The following is a 20257-nucleotide window of genomic DNA, read 5'->3' as shown; positions in this document are numbered from 1 at the left end:
ATCCAATGGAAGGAAGGAAGGAAGGAAGGAAGGAAGGAAGGAAGGAAGGAAGGAAGGAAGGAAGGAAGGAAGGAAGGAAGGAAGGAAGGAATCTACATGAAACATCACTGTCCGTTTTGTTCCCAGTTATAATTATAATGATGTTGTTCTATTATTATGAAAAAATTGTTTACATTATAACGCAATCAACTGCATTACTTTAGGGACAATCAGGGAGGCAGAGAAGGGACACTGACAACACAAAATAGCAGCACAGTGGGAAACCAAATTTGAATCTGAGAATTCCTCACTGGAAAATTGCAATTTAAAATCCGAAGGAAGAAAAACACTGCTGTAAAGAAGGATTTGGAAACCACGGGGTAAGAGGATGTGAAATTCAGATCCTCCTGAGGAGGAAAAATTTTATGCAGAAAGTTTTGCATTGTTGTTCTTTAAGAATGGTGATCAGGTGTTTGCTCTTGTGCGGAAATGGGGTGAAAGCCAAAAACTAAGACACTTTTCCTGCCTGTCACTGCATAAACTGTCTATTGATGTGCAAGTCACAATGGTAGCCCAACTGGAGTTTTTCCATATCCACCAGGCAAGGCTACTAGCACTCTACCTAGCTCTTGAACACCTAGCCCTTGTCCCTGACCTGGAAACTGCAACTGGAGCAAAATGCAGTTGCTAGGGTTCTCATGGGGACACCTCAGAGAGCTCATATCCAACCAGTGTTGAGGAAGCTGCATTGGTTGCCAGTTGAATTCCAGATCAGGTTCAAGGTTTTGGTTTTGATCTTCAAGGCCATTTCTGATCTGGGCCAAGTATATTTGAGGGATCATTTAACTCCCCATGCAGCTCGCAGAGTTCTTCCCTCTGTGAATTCTAACAGATTGATGATCCCCAACCCATGTGAGGCATGCCTGGTCACAACCAGGGCCAGGGCCTTTTTGGTCCTGGTTCCTACCTGGTGGAATGAGCTCCCGGAAGAGCCGAGAGCCCTGCCAGAGTTGCTAGAGTTCCTCAGGACATGGAACACACTGTGTGTTTGAGGCCAGGGCAAGGAAGATCTACATGGCCCCTCCCCCAAATGTTTAATTGTTAAATATCATTTTTTAAAAAACATCTAGACTTACCTTGAGCCTTGGAGCCAGGTTAATTGATGGAGCCAAATGGGGTTACTGGTGGGTTATCTGGGTGGGTTACTGGAGTGGGTGGTTTTTTAATGCTTTATTTGTGATTTTATTTTGGTTTTATTAACTTGTTGTGAACCTCTGCAAGCCGGCTAGCCCAAGAGTGGCAGTCAATAAGTCTAATTATCAGTTCCACTTAATATTTCTGGTAAGGGTTTGGAAGAGGAGCTGGTCTTATGGCTTAAGTGCCACTCAGTGCTTAACACCCACTCAGTGTGGCTGTCCCACACCTGAGTGCCGCCTCCTCCAACTGACTTGCCTTCTGTCCCATGGCCAGCCAATCGTCTTCCATCCCCTACCCCTGACCACCCCCTTCTTCTTCCATGTCCCTCCAAAGCTCAGAGGCTGCAGATCCTTGCCATGTGAGTGCTGCCCCTGTTGGTGAGTTCCCTGCAGCCTGCAGCCTTTCCAGGTCCTGGGGGGAGAGAGAGGCCATCTGCCGGGTTCTTCCACCCCACCCCCCAATCTAGCACCGTTGTATTCCTGAATGTAGCAGGCTTTGCCCCTAGTAAATAAATAAAACCAAACTCTACCAAGAACAGTCTAGCAGTGTCGTGGTTAAGCTGCAGCCTGTCATCGTGGTTCAGGTGCCCCTCAGGATTGTTCTGTGAGTATCATTTGTCATTCTGTTGCCCATTTATTCGGTTTGGAAAAGTCCCTTTGGAGATCCTAAATAGTTTGGCATCATTTACAAACTTGACATCCTCAATGTTTTTATTCCTCACTCCCCATCATCATTTATGAATAATGAGATGCACTGAGATAGGGATATTATTATTTAAAATAAATACTAAATAAAAGGCAACCTTCCACTGAGCCAAGTAGCCATTTATTCCTACCATTAATTTCCAGTTCTTAATCCATAAGAAAAATGCTTCTCTTATCCTGCCAAAATAATTCATAAGAAAGTGGGGAGTCAAATGCTTTTTTGGAGGTTCAAATACAGCATCTAATCCATACTTTCTCACCCAGGGTTTTATGAAACCCTGTGGTTTCTTGATGGCCTGGAAAGGTTTCTCAAATGGGTGGGAGTTAATTAATTTTTATATACCTCAGTGCCAAGCCATGTAGGTCAAAACCAGCACCTTGAATTGGACTTGGGAGTGGATTAGTAGCCAATGCAATTGCTCTAAAACTGTAGTCACATCCTCCTGATAGCTGGCCCCAACTAGCAGTCTAGAACAGGTGTAGCCAAACTGCGGCCCTCCAGATGTTCATGGACATCTGAAGGGCCGCAGTTTGACTACCTCTGGTCTAGAAGATCAATATTTCACATGAGAATGCTGTCAGTAGACCTGAACAGATGATATCTAGACCTGGTAATATATAATAAGCTAATTTTAATTTGCCAATTAACCCTGAAGTCTCATCTTGTCACCTCTATTTGACTTATCTTCATATGCTTTCACTGCAAAAAATGATTCAGCATGAATATCTGTTCAACATCTTCAGTGAAGATTTAGACAAAGAAATAATTCTGTTTCTCTGCTATCTTTCCATTCTTCTTTAGTAAGCCCCTCTCACATTTAAGTCAATCCACTCCCCTCTCTGATATCAAGCTTTTACTATATTGAAAAAAATAGTTTTTCTACATTTGTTCTGTATTTAAAGAAATGCTTATTCTAGCAATTTGCTCTTTAAATTTCCTTTATCTTTCCCTTATTATCACCTTGTTTTTCCACAATGTGTGCCCTCTTTATTTTTCACTTTTTAAAGAAAACCTCCCAGCTCTTTCTCCCTTAACTGACTTTACTCATTAACCACACTTGTTGACATCAAGATTCTATTTTGTTGACCCCTCTCTTCCTGCACCATTTTGGTACCAAGACCAGCTCTTCTCTGATAGCTACATAAAGCTCTGAAAAGTGTGTTTTGGGCCACCTCCAAGACAAATGCTGGTGACCAGCAAATAAGGGACAGGATTGAATATACCTTAATTCATCAGAAGGCAAGCCATTTCAGAGAAATAATTTTTTCCCTTTACATAACCCCAGTCCATTAATCAGGACCTCTTGGAATTAATTAGGGTACACTTAAACACAAAGCACTCTATTGCATAAACATTCCTGTTAAAAGAGATGGAGGCTCACATCAGCATTTTTTACTAAAAGGCTTTTCCCTCATCCAAGAGTTCCCACCCTGGTGCCTTTAACACATCTTGTCCCCATCTTGAGACTTTCCCTCCTTTAACTGAAAATTGTCCCAGTACTTGGGAATCTGCTTTATTTTCTGCTAATCTTTTCCATCTCCTACAACATGCTCTTATACGCCATCTACCACCTTCAGAATGCCACCTGCTGGCACATAAGGCAGCCGGCCCAGTACTAAACCCACAGCCCAAGTCTTTTCTATTGCAGACTTGTTGGAGACCTTCACGAGGCACTACAAGACTTGTTTGTCAGGGCTTTTTACGTGGTACAAACAGCAGGCATCTTTGAGAAGGAAAGTATCTGTTTTTAAAATTTATTTGGCCAGTTTGGTGTAGTGGTTAGGAGTGCAGACTTCTAATCTGGCATGCCAGGTTCAATTCTGCGCTCCCCCACATGCAACCAGCTGGGTGACCTTGGGCTCGCCACGGCACTGATAAAGCTGTTCTGACCGAGCAGTGATATCAGGGCTCTCTCTGCCTCACCCATCCCACAGGGTGTCTGTTGTGGGGAGAGGAATGGGAAGGCTGTAAGCCACTTTGAGCCTCCTTCAGGTAGAGAAAAGTGGCATATAAGAACAAACTCTTCTTCTTCTTCTAATTATCTCTTATAACATACCTTGAGCCACAAGGAAAGGTCGGGCATAATTATTTTAATTAATAAACTATTTATTTCAATTTTTCTCCACTTCAAGCTCAGAGAAAAACAAATCTTGTTTTTCATTCAAGTTACAAAAATAATAACTGAGGACAGAATCTATCTCAAAGGGTAAATTTCTCCTGGTGTCACCCTTTTGTGGTCCTGCAAGCTTTCCTGGCAGTTGTAGACTCCCTCTTTGCTTCTCCTCATTCCTTGATCTGCTTGGCTTTCCACTGGGGTTACTGCTTTGGACCCCAGCCGAGAACACTCCTGATCTGCTCCAATACTCCATGTAGAGGAGTGGGGAATCAAACCCTGTTTTCCAGATTAGAAGCCACCACTCTTAACCACTACACCACATAATAAGAGGCCATAAAGAGCAAGAGGGTGAAGCAAGGAGTTATAGCTGCGTAGTGGAGTACATTAAGAGCAGGGACACAAATCCTCCGGCAGGGTCACATATACTCAAATAGCCAGTAATCCAAAAGGGCAAGTCCAAAGGAATGGCAAGATCCACATGGCATTGCAGTAGATTGAGCTTAACCACTCCTCTACATGTGTCAGAATCTCTTGATTTCTGCCATGATTTCTGCTTGATTTGAGTGACTCCATCTTGTATCTGTGTGTCTAGTATTTTCTTAACCATGTAACCCTGAAATGCTTGTGTAGTGATTTAGTAACTGTTACATTTCTGCCAGACTGTATTATCTCTGTGAGTAGAAACTGTGAAGGTCTCAAGGTTAAAGACGGGCCTGTTATCATCCTTCGCTCACCGCCCGGATTGGCACCTGCAGGAGGGGGCTTTGGGCCTCTGGGAGCTTGGCTGGGTTTGGGCGGGAGATTGTGTGTGTAAAAGGAGATGCATTTCAACTATTGATCAGATTCGACTTTGAAACATCTAGGATCCTGAACTGCTATGCAATGAAGCTTTCTTTTATTCAGAAGTCTTGTTGCTAGACTGTCAATTTCTGACAGTAAGTCAAATCTGATCATTCGGCCAGCCACATCCCCCGTGGCTGCCCCGGTACTCTTTGTAAATAAAAAGGATGGCACTTTACGGTTGTGCACGGATTATCGAGGCTTAGAATCATAGAATCATAGAGTTGGAAGGGGCCATACAGGCCATCTAGTCCAACCCCCTGCTCAACGCAGGATCATCCCTCACCATCCTAAAGCATCCAAGAAAAGTGTGTATCCAACCTTTGCTTGAAGACTGCCAGTGAGGGGGAGTTCACCACCTCCTTAGGCAGCCTATTCCACTGCTGAACTACTCTGACTGTGAATTTTTTTTTCCTGATATCTAGCCTATATCGTTGAACTTGAAGTTTAAACCCATTACTGCGTGTCCTCTCCTCTGCAGCCAACAGAAACAGCATCCTGCCCTCCTCCAAGTGACAACCTTTCAAATACTTAAAGAGGGCTATCATGTCCCCTCTCAACCTCCTTTTCTCCAGGCTGAACATTACCAAGTCCCTCAACCTATCTTCATAGGGCTTGGTCCCTTGGCCCCAGATCATCTTCATCGCTCTCCTCTGTACCCTTTCAATTTTATCTACGTCCTTCTTGAAGTGAGGCCTCCAGACCTGCACACAGTACTCCAGGTGTGGTCTGACCAGTGCCGTATACAATGGGACTATGACATCTTGTGATTTTGATGTGATGCCCCTGTTGGTACAGCCCAAAATGGCATTTGCCTTTTTTACCGCTGCATCACACTGCCTGCTCATGTTTAGTTTACAGTCCACAAGTACTCCAAGGTCTCGTTCACACATGGTGTTACCTAGAAGCATATCCTCCATCCAGTAGGCATGCTTTTCATTTTTCTGACCCAGATGCAGAACTTTACACTTATCTTTATTAAATTGCATCATGTTCTCATTTGCCTGTTTTTCCATTGTGTTCAGATCTCGTTGAACTCCATCTTCCGGAGTATTTGCCAGTCCTCCCAATTTGGTGTCATCTGCAAACTTGATGAATAGTCCCTCCACCCCCTCATCTAGATCATTAATAAATACGTTAAAAAGTACCGGGCCAAGCACCGAGCCCTGAGTTACCCGGCTACTCACCTCTCTCCAGTCTGATGAAACACCATTGACAACAACTCTTTTGAGTGTGGTTCTCTAACCAATGCCCTATCCACCTGACTATCTGAAAATCCAGTCCTTCAACTTATCCATCAGAACATCATGGGGAACCTTGTCAAAAGCTTTACTAAAATCCAAGTAAATGACATCAACTGAATTTCCACGATCCAGCGAACCTGTTACTTGGTCAAAAAAGGAAACCAGGTTGGTCTGGCAAGACCTGTTGGAGACAAATCAATGCTGACTTCCTTGGATCACCAAATTGTCCTCCAGATGTTTGCAGATCGCTCCCTTTAATATCTGTTCCAGAGGTCAACACAACAGAGGTCAGACTCACTGGTCTGTAGTTTCCCAGGTCATCCTTCCTCCCTTTTTTGAAGATCAGAATAACGTTTGCTCTCTTCCAGTCGTCCAGGACATCTCCAGTCCTTAAAGAGGTCCCGAAGATGATGGACAAGGGCTGTGCAAGTTCTCTGGAAAGTTCTTTGAGTACTCTCAGGTGCATTTCATCCGGCCCAGGGGATTTGAACTCATCCAGTGCAGCTAAATGCCTCTTGACAACCTCTCTATCCATGTTAACCTGCCACCCAGACACTATCCTTTGGCTGTTGCCATCTCTAGATGTGCCTAAACCCTTTGAAAAAACAGATGTAAAATAGGCACTAAGCCTTTCTGCTTTTTCTGCATCTTCCGTTAGAGTTTGTCCATCCGCACCCAACAGTGGGCCTATTGCCTCCTTTACTTTACGTTTGCTTCTCACATAACTGAAAAATCTTTTCTTGTTACAATGGGCTTCCCTGGCCAATCTTAGCTCACTCTCAGCTTTGGCCTTTCTGATGATTGATCTACAGTGCCTAGTAACCTGTAGGTACTCTTCTTTAGAGCTCTGTCCTTCCCTCCATTTCCTGAACATTTTCCTTTTCTTTCTTAGTTCCTCATGAAGTTCTCTGTTCATCCAAATAGGCTTCTTAGAGCTCCTGCAGTGTTTTCGTCTTTCTGGGATAGTTATTGATTGAGCATGCAATAGCTCTTGTTTGAGTAGCGCCCACCCTTCACATGCTCCCTTCCCTTCCAGCATTCTCGTTCATGGTATGACACTCATCATGTCTCTGAGTTTATTAAAGTTTGCCCTATGAAAATCCAAAATCCACGTCTGGCTACAAGCTTCCTTGGCTCCCCATCTCAAAAGGAATTCTATGAGGACATGGTCACTTCTCCCTAGGGTCCCCACCTCCTTCACCTCATCCACCAACTCTTGCCTGTTGGTCAGCATGAATGCGGTGTCTACTTCAAATGCTTACCCCCTGCACCTGATAAAGAACTTGTTGGGACATTTGGGGAAGAGAAGGATTTCTACCAAGTTGGATTTAAGAGAAGCCTACTACAGAGTGAGAATTTAAAAAGGCCAAGAGTACTTGACTGCATTTAACACTCCCTTTGGTCAATTTGAGTATTGCATTATGCTGTTCTGTTTGGCCGGTATGCCCAGCGTGTTCATGAACATAATCAATGAAGTGATGCGTGACTAATTGTATAAAGTGGCCCTGGTTTTTTTGGATGATATCTTATTATATTCAGAGACCATGGAGGAGCATGTGGCTCTGGTAAGGGATGTACTCAGGCACTTAAGAGTCAATCAGTTGTATGCCAAGTTGTCTAAATGTGAATTCCACAGGCAAAGTGTGGACTTTTTGGGCTACCGTGTTTCATCGGGGGGAATACAAATGGATCCTGGCAAAGTAAAAGACTTGTTGGCCTGGGAGCCCCCACGCCTGGGGGTTGGATTCAGAAGGACGTCACCTTGGATCCTGAGTTTTCCCGCCCCCGGGAATCACTTCAACTGAAGGAGGGGGTGTATTGCAAGGATGAAAAACTTTATGTGCCTGTGGCTGTCAGAAAAGACGTTTTAAAACTCTGCCACGATTCCAAGCCAGCAGGGCATTTTGGGTTTGTGAAAACCTTGCATCAGGTGCGTAGGCATTATTGGTGGCCAAACTTGCACACGGATGTGGAGCATTATGTAAAAGGGTGTTCCATCTGTCTGGCTGCCAAGCCAGCAGGGGGGAAACAGAAGGGGTTGTTACAACCACTGCCGACCCCCTCAGCTCCCTGGAAAGAAATTACCATGGACTTTATTACTGATCTTCCTCCTAGCCATGGGGAAATGGTGATTTGGGTGGTAATGGATGCATTTTCAAAGCAAGCCCATTTCATTCCTTGCTCAGGTTTGCCTTGTGCATCAAAGCTGGCCTCTCTGTTTGTGGAACACGTGTACAAATTGCATGGTCTCCTGGATCAGGCCTCTCAGATAGCGGAAGTCAGTTCATTGCCAAGTTCTTGCAGGAGCTCCTGGAACTATTGGGGGTGGAGCAAGCTTTGACCTCAAGCTACCACCAAAGACTAATGGCCAAACAGAGAGAGTGAACCAGATCCTGGAACAATATCTGCGGTGCTTTATTAACTACCAGCAGTCAGATTGGTTAGCCTTACTGCCACTGGCTGAATTTGCTTATAATAATGTATATTCATCCACCGGTGTGTCTCCCTTTAAAGTGGTGCATGGAACTGATTTACAAGCTGTCCCCACCTGGGTGCTGTGGAATGGCTGTATAAAAGACTTAAAAGCTTGGGCAAATTCTATTGCGGCTGCATGGCGCCTTATTATGGAAAATTTGGAAAAAGCCAAGCAAGACTATAAGAAGTTTGCTGACAAAAAGAGGACTGAGCCCCCTTCCTGGACGGAGGGGGATTTGCCATTTCTGTCCACAAAGAACTTGCGCTGCCAACAGCCCTCGCACAAACTGGGGCCCAAGTTTGTGGGGCCGTTTAAAGTTATTCATGTCATAAATGCGGTGACTGTGAAATTTGCATTGCGTAAGACTTATAGACATGTTCATCCCGTTTTTCATTCCAGCTTGCTGAAAAAGGCCCCGCCTCCTGATGAATGGCATCCTGCTTCTGTTGCTCCCATTTCTATTTATGTGGATAAAGACACACACTATGAAGTGATTCTGGACTGTAGGTGGCATCGGGGCAAACTCCAGCACTTAGTAGACTGGAAGGAATTTCCCATGCGTGATCATGAATGGGTGGATGTGGGAAACGTACGGGCACCGCGGTTGGTGAAGAAGTTCCATTTTAAATTCCCTCAGTGCCTGGGGCCTGCAGTGGGAGGTTGAATTGGGAGTTTGGTTTTGGCAGGGCGGAATGTCAGAATCTCTTGATTTCTGCCATGATTTGTGCTTGACTTGAGTGACTCCATCTTGTATCTATTTTCTTAACCATGTAACCCTGAGATGCTTGTGTAGTGATTTAGTAACTGTTACATTTCTGCCAGACTGTATTATCTCTGTGAGTAGAAACTGTGAAGGTCTCAGGGTTGAAAACGTGCCTGTTATCATCCTTGGCTCGCCGCCCGAATTGGTACCTGCAAGAGAAGGCTTTGGGCCTCTGGGAGCTTGGCTGGGTTTGGGCGGGAGATTGTGTGTGTAAAAGGAGATGCATTTCAACTATTGATCAGATTCGACTTTGAAACGTCTAGGATCCTGAATTGCTATGCAATAAAGCTTTCTTTTATTCAAAAGTCTTGTTGCTAGACTGTCAGTTCCTGACAACATGCAGCCATCTGAGTGACCTTGGGCCAATCACAGTTCTCTCAGCCTCATCCACCTCACAGGGTATCTGTTGTGGGGAGAGGAAGGGAAGATGATTGTAAGCCACTTTGAGACTCCTTTGGACAGTTAAAAATGGGGTACAAAAATAGCTCTTCAGCTCTCATCTTCTTGTGTGATATGTTGTGAGGCTTTTTGGAATAACACAGGCATTATTATATTGTTGTATGCCTGATATTATCCTGATTGTGACTTTATTTCCCTCAAAACCTGGACTTCACCATACTTTCAGGTATGAGTGGCCTTTTCAAACTTATGTGAAGAACTTCATCACTTTGTCAAACAATTTCTTGGTTACTGTTTATGCGGCTCATTACCTGTGTAAAACGTATGAAAGCAGCATTTCTAATTAAAGAAGTAAAAGTCAATATTTTGAACATGTTCAGCCTTTTCTCCTGATTGTACTGTAACACACACACAGCCTGTCTCTTGCAAACAGGGTAGGTTTGTCTCAGAACATTCTACACTGCCTAATACATTTAAACCCTTCATCCCAGGACCACTATCTCATGGATATACCGAGGCTCAGCTCTTCTACAGGGGGTTGACGTAAATCAACAAAGGGGGGGAAAGTATGATTTATTGTATATACTCATGTATAAGCCGAGTTTTTCAGTACAGTATTCACACTGAAAAAGTCCTCCTCGGCTTATACATGGGTATATACGGTAATTGAAATAGCAGCCTGCTCCCAGCCAGCCAATCGTTACATTGCTTCTGCAAGCCTCCTGCAAGCTGAGGCTTGCTTGCTGTGGCTGCTTGTAGGACACAACGGTTTGACTGAGGGACTCTGATCTTCTTTTTCCTTTTGCCTTCAGGTCTTCCAAACTATTCTTTTGGTTTCTGTGGGTGGAGTGGGGTGAGGTGGGTTTTGGGGGTGCTTTGGAATTTACTGTTTCTTCTAATGTTTATTTCTTCTTTTTTCTGAGAGGCAGCATTGTTTGCCTTTTTTTCTTGGGATTGTGTTTCTTTTAAAAGTTGATTTTTACAGTTCTTTCTTTCAGTGTTGAGTTTTACAGCTCTTTATTTCAGTGCTACGTTTTGGGAGGGCACTGTAGCTATAGTTAAAGTAGTCCATTCTCCCAGTTTGGTATCTGTTGTACTTCTTGTAGGAGGTTGCCAACTTCGGGTACTTTGTTCTGCTTTGGTTTCCTGGCCTTCTTTTGTACTTACAGAGCTAGTTCACTGTTTTTCTTTGAAATAAATATTCAAAAACATTGAACCTACTGGTGCCTCAATTAATGTAAATTAATGTAAATTTACCAGTAACTGCTGCATTTCCCACCCTCAGCTTATATGCGAGTCAATAAATTTGCGCAGATTTTGTGGTAAAATTACGTGCCTCGGCTTATATGCGAGTCTATATGGTAAATCCATTTCCCCCCCATTTTAGATACTTCCTCAGTAAAACAGCATTCTAATTTGTTACCATAACATATTGATTTAATTACAGAGTTTTTATACAATTTCAGAGGGTTGTACTAATAAGTTTTATAAATATTTAACAATATTTTACCCCTGAAGAAAATTCTATTTAACACTGAATGTTGATCCTGCTGTTAATACTCACGATAGAGACGGTCTATTTTACAAGATTAAGCTATGGGTTGGATCCACCATGCAACATTGGAAGAAAAATTTTACTAAATGTTTTTCTTTGTACAATAAATTTTGTAAGTACTACTGTAAGATCAAGTGCGGAGTTTCATTTCTGATCTATTTGGCTTCTACACGCCAATCTGGAAGTGTGACATGATTTATCAAGAGTTGTTATCAATGTGGAGAGTGCTGCTGAACTATACTTTGCAATTTGTCTTGTGCAGGCAGAAATATAATGTGGAATAAAGTTAATAGTAGTTACTGAGCAGATTACAAGTTACTCTGACCACATACCCAGCCCCTAGACCCAGTAAGTAGCCATAATAAAAATACATCAACTACTGTGTTGTATGATGGGTGATGAAGTTTCCCTCACAGTTCTTTGTTTACATACAACATACAACATACAACATTTTATAAGTTCCTAACTAATAGGGTTATAAACTCAGTTTTAAGCAATTACATGCTTACATTAAATTCAGACTTCCTTTTAAATCTGTTTATTTTAACTTCAACTTACTTTCCTTAAATAACTGCTGCATGAGAGGGAAAGTTGGGCTTTCCCCAGACTACCCATTTTCCCTGTCTTTGCAGTTTCCAGTCCATGTGCATGATACTAAAAGTTGGTTGGTCTTTAAGATACCACAAGACTCCTGCTTAATTTCCTAACATCACTGATGCCAGTTATCAACCATATGCTCAGTCTCTTTGCCCAGACTATTTAAAAGATCCATCCACATGGGGTATGAACAAACATGGCCTACAAACCAGTTAGACAACTCATCATGTAGTAATGCACCCATCACAAACTATCTATATAATTATCAAACATGCCCCCTCCAAAGGCATAGCCTTCGTTTCTCACGTGAAAAATTGATCCTTTCATCAAGATCATTTTCCTCTCCTACTTTAAGGTACTCTTCTTCCACCTCAGAATGGGAACTTAGCGTTTTTGAGGTCAGCCTTGGTATTGAGGTAATAACTTGTCCCATCATAATACTGAGCAGAGACTCCAAACTTCTATCCATGAACATGTGACATGGTGCAAAATGCCATCTTGTTCATATCAAAAGCAAAATAAAACCTTGATGTAAGGGGGAAATGTTATTTTAAAAGTTTGTCAACTTTTAAATGTAGATAGTTGATTGCAGATTGTTTTCTGTGCAAATGTGACCTTGAGGTTTTTTGCAGCTCACTTTTCTTTCTTCTACATACTTTGAACAGAGACAGCTTGTGAGCATTTATGGATACACTGACAGCATATATCTATCCCTGAAGTCACAGACAGGAGGAATGAGGGAGAGGAACCCATGCAGTTCCTAGCTCTCCTCCACTGAAACAGAGAAGCAGTCAAGAAAGAAGGGGGGAAATCACTCATTGCTTTATATTTGGGATCCATGCAACAGCACAATCAGCAAACTGCCCTTTCACCACAGAAATTATTGGGAGGGTTGGGAAGTGGGTACAGTCTCCACACTTTACCAAAGCCGTGCAAAGCAGGATATCTCCCATGAATTTCATTGGTCCCAATTTGTATGGTATTCCCTACCTCAATAGCACTTTGAGATTTCCCGCCTTCTTTTCCTGAATTTACTTAAAATGTACAGATCAGAAACTAAATATGACATTACTTTTGCAATAGCCAATTCCCAATCCCAAACGTTTCCAGTTTTGACAGCACACAAAACCATCCCATCCACCCTAATTATACTTTTACTGTGCTTCATTCTGACCTGGATGGTCTTTTACAAGATGCTGCAATTACTGCTGCAGTGCAAGCTTCTACTTGCACACCAACAGATACCAGAGGAGATGGTATCAGGCTGCCTATCTCTTAAAAATATCTTGGTTTATTTGAACAAACCTTTCCATTGCAAGTCAAGTAAACCATATCAGTGTTGAGAAGCATTCTAACAAAGCTCAAATATTGCTAAAACATGCTGAAAAACATGCACCTCAAAATTGGCTTCTTGCCTTTTGGCTGCTTATGCAACTTCTGCTGCCTCCATATTCATAAAGTTGAAATTATTCCTAAGAAGTCTTGCATTTTACATAACAATCCTCTCCCATCATCATCACAATAACTCCCAGATCCAGCAAGGTTTCCCCAACAGTAGACATATGGCTTCCTTCACTGAACCTCACAATACTTATATAGCATAACCCAGATCTTGGCTTTTGATCAGTACAACAAACCAATTACATGGGCTCTCTTATAATTAATGCATAGCACAGACACAAACTTAAAGTGACAGGGGCATTTTAGCTCCTCCCCCTGCACGCCAACTTTTCACTTGCACTGCTAATTTCCTCAATTATACCTATAGCAGAGGTAGGCAATGCCTGACAAGCATGGCATCCAGAATCTTACCAGATCAACAGGCAAGACCAGTTCTCTGTCCAAGTGATCCAGGTGAGACCAGGGCACTGGCAGCCCAATCTCAGTATGTCTGGGCCAAGAGCACCCTTGCCCTCCCCCACCTTTTTTGTTTGTTTGCTGGAACACATTCTTTCCAAGTAGATGTTATGATGTTTGACACACTGAAGCCAAAAATTCTGACCTAAACCTTAACCAGAGGTCAGCCCCAAAAGCCTATACCTAATGAGACTGTATCTGAGCAACTACAGAGTATATTTCTGCTGAACTGCTATTGTCCACTCCACAATTTGGGAGGTCAGGGACTCAGGCTTCCTGATGTGGAAGCCAACCATTTTTATTTTTAGCCTGAAAATATCATTCGAACCTACCTAAATCTTTGAAAGATGCCATGATGTACAATGTACCAATACTATTTTTTTTAAGTCTGTCTTCTTCCATCCTTTACAGAGTTGTTTCATAAGTTAAGGCATTTGAGAGGTTTACCTGATGTGTACCCTACTAATATATGAGATCAGTACAATTTTGTTGTTGCTGTTGTTAGGAGACACCGGGGGCCAATCGACAAGCACAGGCAGTATACCTATGGGCGAAGGAGTGTGTGGATTCTCTCTTGCCACACACATTACAAGGCGTTGTACCAACTTGTTTTGAAGGCAGGGGAAGGAACCCCCGAGTCTCCAGAGCTTCCACCTTCGGAAAATGCCCCCCCCCCCCCACACACACAGCTTTTGACCCGGGTCGTCCACCCAGCTGCCGGCGTGGAGCTTTCATTGACATGCACATGTTCTCTTCCCAACCCCGTTGAAAGACTCACCCTGCACACCGCGACGGAGCCTCCGATCCAAGCACGACAAACGCAGAATCAGCAGCGGCAAAGGCGGCACGAAGCAGCAACGCTCACGCCCCGGCTACGGCCAAGAGCGCATCGAGGCACATGTCTGGGAGGCTCCTGGCCACTGACGGCGCGAGAGGAGACGCGCTGCGGTGGGACGAAGAACAGGCCGACCCGAGGCTCCCTCTCTCCCGGCCCGCCACGCCCCCTGGCCGCGGCCCCTTCCCAAAAGGACCCCCCCCCCTCCACCAGTCAAGCCCTTCCCTCTTGTTCAGGTTGCTTGAGGGGCGCGCGCGCGTTCCCACGCCTCCCCGACCAAGAGGAATTCCAGCTCGTGACGTCAGTGGGGGGGGGGGTGAAGGAGCGCGCTCCAAATCTTCGGGCTCCTCCTGCTCTTCCTCCTCCCCCCCCCCCCCCCCGCTATTCCAAGCGAGCCTGGCCTGGAGCGCGACGGAGCGGGGATGTGGCCCCGGCCTCACCAGGAGGGCGCTCTGGGGCTCGCCTAATGACGGGATGGGGGCGGGGGGGGGTGGGTTTTGCGCCTTGAGCGCCGTGTCTCTGCACACTGGTAGAAAGAGCCCCAAAGGCTTGCTATATAATCAGGACGCAGGGTCACGTTTTGGAGGCCCCAGCAGGCTTTCGCCCCCGCCGTCCTGCAGACCCCACTGGGGAGAGGCGGAGGCCACCCGACGGTCTTTTCGGACCTGGCACAGCAGCCGCCTGGCTGAGGCTTCATACGGAACATCCGCGTGCCATTATTGGGGCCCCAAAAGCCAGGAGAAGCGCGAGTTCTGTGCTCCCAGGCGCTGAGCGGCTGCGGGGTCGTCGTTCCCCGTGTCCTTGTTGTAAAAGAAAACCAGCCGTCCGGGGCCACTGGCCTCCTCTTTAGTCTTACATCAAGCCTGATAAAGAGGCCTAGCATGATGTTTCACGAGCCCCGTGGTCGCCTCGTCTTGCACTTTGCAAGACAATCAAGTAGTGCTCAAGCAAAATCTGATCGCCTACTGGTCCTTCTAGTTTTCCCAAGTTACTTTGGTGTCAGTGCCCCCTCGGCAACCCTGATAGCACCCGAAATCTCTCTGCCCATGGGGGTGGGAAGTGCCCTCAAGTCACAGCTGACTCATGGTGATGCTTCCTGGGGGCTTTCAAGAGGAGAGGTGTTCAGAGGCAGCTTGCCATTGCCTGCCTCTGCACAGGGCCCCTGGCATTCCTTGGTGGTCTCCCATCTAAAAGAATTCCACAACATTCACTTTAATAAATGAAATTTAAAAACTGTTGAGGAAGAGCTGAACTTGGGGGTTCAACAAAGTTTATTTGAGAGTTTTCCCATTATATTTAGATTTGATAAATAGGGAAAGGTCATCTACTCTCAATATATAATTTTAACATGACAAGTGAAGGGGTGAGTAAGCTACTTCACACTTTAAGAAGGAACCATGTTTGCTACAGTTACACAGATGGTTCCCATAGCAAACACAGAAGTGTGAAGGAAAGATGAGTGTTCCTAAACAGTCTCTGATGGACGCACATTAAGCAAAGCTTCCCAACCTGCCCAGTGGTAGAGTTCCAAACCAGTGGCACAGTCTGCAAATACTTTATAACGTTTTAACATCAAGCCACTCTAGATGTTGTGATAAAAATTTTTAACAGTTACTTAGTTTGACTATAGTCAGTGGGAAGAAAGTGGAGGCAAATGTTGCCATCGTTTGCATTTTCAAAAGGCAGCTGGAGGCTACTGCTCATGTTATTGTTCAAAGGCATGTTGTTAAATAGATGAGCTTGTTAGATGTATTGAGAGATAATATATCACAGTAATGAAATGGTTGCCATTCTTAATTAGAACAGAGCACATGGGGACCTGACCTGCGATACCTCACATTGCTGCAGCTGCTGCAGAATAATGGGAGGCTGTTCTGATGCGTATGGCATAATCCAACACGATGCAGGACCCATTGCAGTGAAAGACCTTGCATCATGTTGAAAATGCCATTCATGTTTTGTGCCTTAGGTACTGAGATGTCTGCAGCTGGTTCTGATGTCATAATGTACTTAACGATCTCTCATGGAGGAACCTTTTCTGTGCAGCCACACTGAACAGTTGGTTTAGACAAAGAACATTGCCTTATATGCAGTATACAAAGCTTTCTCCTGCTTTGCCAAGAAACTTTTTTTCACTGTCTCTTTTCAGTTTCACCAATTTGTTCATTTTGCTATTTAGTGCTACCCCCTTCTTTTTATATCTGTAATGGATTTCTCAGCAGCACTTCTCAAACCTTTCAGACCTTCTACGCATATGATTTCCCCAGCAGGAATAAAATTGGGGATGTGTATGATGTTTGCAATATAAAAATGGCACAAAGGGGAAGCTGCATGGTATAGTCTGGAAAATGAACCACAACCTAGAACTAACACACTCTGACCTTAACTTTACCATATTTTCCCAAGTCACTCAATGATTTTTCTTTACCATTATTTCCTACCAACATGCCTAGTACCCTTAAGTCTCTTTCCAGCTAGATTTCAATGAGAATGAGCAACTTCATGGATCCCCAGAAATGTTAGTTAGATCCATTCAAGACATAATGAAAAACGTGATTCTGTGGGGCCAGGTTCACCTAAAGGGCACAGCACAGGAGAAGGAGAGGCTTTAGCCTTTCCTCCTGGAGCCTTTATCCCGAATTGAAATGACCACTGGGGGCATGTCGCTTTGCCCTTCTTTGGGGCTCTGCAGCACTTGGGAACGTTAACTCCCTGAAATTATACAACAGAAGTCCAGTTGGAAGATCCCTGACCTGACCAATGTCACATGTATAGCTTAGCTAAGCTATTACTTTTCCACCAATGCAGTATATACCTTGAGCCAATTTATTGTTTCAGATTTCTGTTACTCCTGTTGTTCAGGCTAACATTTTCAGTTTGTAGCCTTCCTCTGGATCTGTAATACCTCATAATTTGTATTATACAGTTCCAACAGAACTGTAATCAGTTCAAACATAGGTAGAGTATGCAAGTCAATGAACAGACAGTATAATGAAAATGCTTAACAGATTCCAGAGATAAATAGAAAAAAACCCATCAATTTGGATTTTTTTGTATTTACTTGGAATTGAATTGCATGGGAAACATCTGGCATACGTTGTTGAACATAGCACTACATAAGACATGGCAATTCTATCTGTCCCAGAACAAATTTAGAGTCCATTGGCATATTTAAGACCAACAAAGTTCTTTTCAAGGTATGAATGAGCTTTTGTGTGCACACACAACTTCCCTAGATACAATATTATGGGATGGAAGTAATCAGTCATGACTAGTACATTTGCATCTACTACATTTGCATCTTTATTGTGGCCAAATGTTTCCCGTGCAATTCAATCTCAAGTAAATATAAACGAATCCAAATTTCTGTTTTTTCCTATTTATCTCTGGAATTTGTTAACCATTTTCATTATGGTGTATATTAATTTACTTTCACACTCTACCTATAAGTTTGAACTGATTACTTTCATTCCATGACATTGTATCTGAGGAAGTGTGCGTAAACACAAAAGCTCATATCTTGAATAAAACTTCATTGGTCTTAAAGATGCTACTGGATTCTAACATACTAAAATGAAAATTTAAACTAGTCTGATCGGCTGCACTTTTGTTACTTTCTAGAAAAGGGGATGAATCTGACATGCTTTATCCTTAGTGAACTGTCCTTATATGCCGACTGCTTTATATGCCAGCTTGGTGAAGTGGTTAAGAGCAGGGGCCTCTAATCTGGAGAGCTGGCTTTGATTCCCCACTCCCTCCACATGCAGCCAGCTGGGTGATTTTGGGCTTGTCAGAGTCCTGTTACAGTGGTTCTCACAGAGCACTTCTGTCAGAGCTCTCCCAGCTTCACCTATCTCACAGGGTGTTAGTTGTGGGGAAAGGTGTTTGTAAGCTGCTTTGAAACTCCTTCGGATAGTGAAAAGCAGGGTATAAAAAACGACTCATCTTAATGTTTATATGCCATTTTATCTGACTTAATGTTTGCTCTAGAGATGTTTGTTAATCTTATTTAATGTTTGCTCTAGAGATGTTTGTTAATCCAATAGGTTTAATTGTGGCATTACTTGTAAATGCTGATCTAGCCCAAATGGGAAGCTTTGTGTACTAAAATACAGATAAAAAATAATTGCCAAGAATTTTCCTGAGGTGTCAGCCTGGCTTCCTCTCAGCTACTCTTTATGAGATGAACACATCAAAGACTCCAGCAGTCCTTCAGTTCCCATTCTTGCATGTCCCATCTGTCTACTTTTCATTTTTAAGGTGCTTCTTGTATAGAATTACAAGCACTTTTGGCAATTCATTCTTACTATTTTTGACAAGGATAACCATTGTTTAAAGTTTGAATAACTGCTCTGAAAATAAAGAGAGATGGAGAAAAGGAGGAATCTTGACATCACAGCTGCCAGCCCTTCAGTTCATATCTGTTGCAAGCTTCCAACATGAATCCTGAGGAAGAGGTATACACAATAAGAGGAAGGCAATTCCCCTCCAGAGTTCACCAATGGCACTTTTTCTACATGTTTATATGGATCTTAATATTTACAAACTGCTTGAAACAGATGTTGATGCAACAACAACAAAAACGGTTACCTATTTTAGCTTTCTCTCAAGCAATAGCTATGCTGAAATTGGATCCAGACAGCAGTCTCTAAGCATCACACAAGGCACACATGTGTCTGTGCGTCACTATGTTACTATAAAGGAAGCAAGGTGGTAATTTTTCTATTTTACTGTGCATATTTGCAAGTGCAAATCATTTTTAAAATTGCCAGCATCCTCACATTCTCATTAGCGATTGTCTGCAAACCTCTTTGCTTGAAGGCGCCGACGCTGCTATAAAAGGCAAAACATTTAAATAGTGTCAGTCCAAAAGCATTTTTATTTTTAACTGGTGTTATTGAAAACCCTTGTAAGCAACTGGGTCTGCCAAGTTTTCCAGGCATTTAAAAATCTCTTTTCTTAAAGTAAGGTAATGGTCAAATTCCAGAGGATTCCACGGATGGGAAATAGAGGAGCAAATTTGATCACAAGAATTTAGCTGGTAGGCTCTTTTAGAATCAGGTTCTTGTCCAGGTCTGGCAAAGCAATACATTGCCTCGGTAGAGAAGTTTAAGGGGCTTTCCTACCTGTTACATCAGTGCAACAGCACCCCAGTGCCTTTTAAGCTAATAAAGAATTGTGTGTTTGTGTGGGGGCGGGGGCGGGGGAGGGAGAGCGTAAAGACAGCAGCAAGTAAGGCATGTTCAGCCTTTTCGCTTATAATGCCAGTAAAGGCCTTATGTATGTACGTACGTAGCCTTCTCACTGCTAACCACTTCTTCACTCCAAACCACTTATAACCTAGTTACTTTCCCCTGTAGTGGTGAACTAGTTACTACAGCCTAGTTACTACAATTTGAAGCATTTCCGGGTATCAAGGGTGGGGTGGGGTGGGGTGGGGATGAAAGAACTGTCAGAAATCAATGGCAGGAACTGTGCAGTGAACTGAAGAAGTCTGCCCTGCAATTCTGACTGAATCTGAAATTTTCTAGACATTCATCCCTGACAATTTCTTTTATGCATCTAACTAGAGCAAATGTAAGCAAAAATAATTCAGATAAGCGGTAGAAATTTTGAAAATGAAAACGTGCCTAAAAATTATAACACTGGTTATAAACAAGCTTATATCTGCATAAAATTAATGCTTGATCTATA

General features: G+C 43.3%; 1 protein-coding gene across 1 annotated transcript in view; it reads right to left on the bottom strand.

Moving 5' to 3' along the window:
- The window catches only part of GNG4 (G protein subunit gamma 4), a 36237-nt gene extending 21484 nt beyond the window's left edge, over positions 1-14753 (bottom strand). Inside the window, exon 1 of the mRNA XM_077345614.1 lies at positions 14507-14753. The gene's annotated coding sequence lies outside the window, so the exon portion shown is untranslated. The remainder of the gene's footprint in view (positions 1-14506) is intronic.
- Between the last annotated feature and the right edge of the window lie 5504 nt (positions 14754-20257).

Source organism: Paroedura picta, chromosome 1, assembly GCF_049243985.1.
Source record: "Paroedura picta isolate Pp20150507F chromosome 1, Ppicta_v3.0, whole genome shotgun sequence".
NCBI lineage: Eukaryota > Metazoa > Chordata > Lepidosauria > Squamata > Gekkonidae > Paroedura > Paroedura picta.
The sequence above is the reverse complement of the archived record's forward strand: the minus strand, read 5'-3'. Positions and strand labels throughout refer to the sequence as shown.